This window comes from Triticum dicoccoides, chromosome 2A, assembly GCF_002162155.2.
Source record: "Triticum dicoccoides isolate Atlit2015 ecotype Zavitan chromosome 2A, WEW_v2.0, whole genome shotgun sequence".
NCBI lineage: Eukaryota > Viridiplantae > Streptophyta > Magnoliopsida > Poales > Poaceae > Triticum > Triticum dicoccoides.
In genome coordinates, this window is record NC_041382.1 from 781,864,263 (window position 1) to 781,864,750 (window position 488).

Below are 488 nucleotides of genomic sequence, written 5' to 3' on the forward strand. Positions count from 1 at the left end.
AACTTGCGAGGAAGTCTTGCAACATCAAGTCCAGGATAAAAAAACATTTTCATAAAGGCACAAGACATACAACTTTAAGTAGGAAATTAATTAGGGTGGGCATAACACATCAAACTAACCTACACATGACGTTTGTTTGTACACTTTTGCTTCGGTAGACCCCCTCCAACACAAGCACGGCCAAAATTGTCCGATACCCCTTCATAACGAAGGGCATGATGGGCGTAATTTGAAAAAGAGACCGCCCGTCCACTCGCCCGCCCAGAGTGTGTACATATACAAATACATATTGTTTTTTTTGTCCGGTCGTCCCGCCCGCCCGCCCGAAAAAACTTATCAGTCCAATAATCGTCCTGTCGCCTCCTCCCCCGACCTCCCCCGTCGATCACGCCACCCGAGGAGCCAACGCGGCTGCCCGCATGCACTCCCATCGCGTGCCGCCCCGCCGCCCTCGTCCCGTCCCGAGGCGGCATTAATGGCGATTGAAG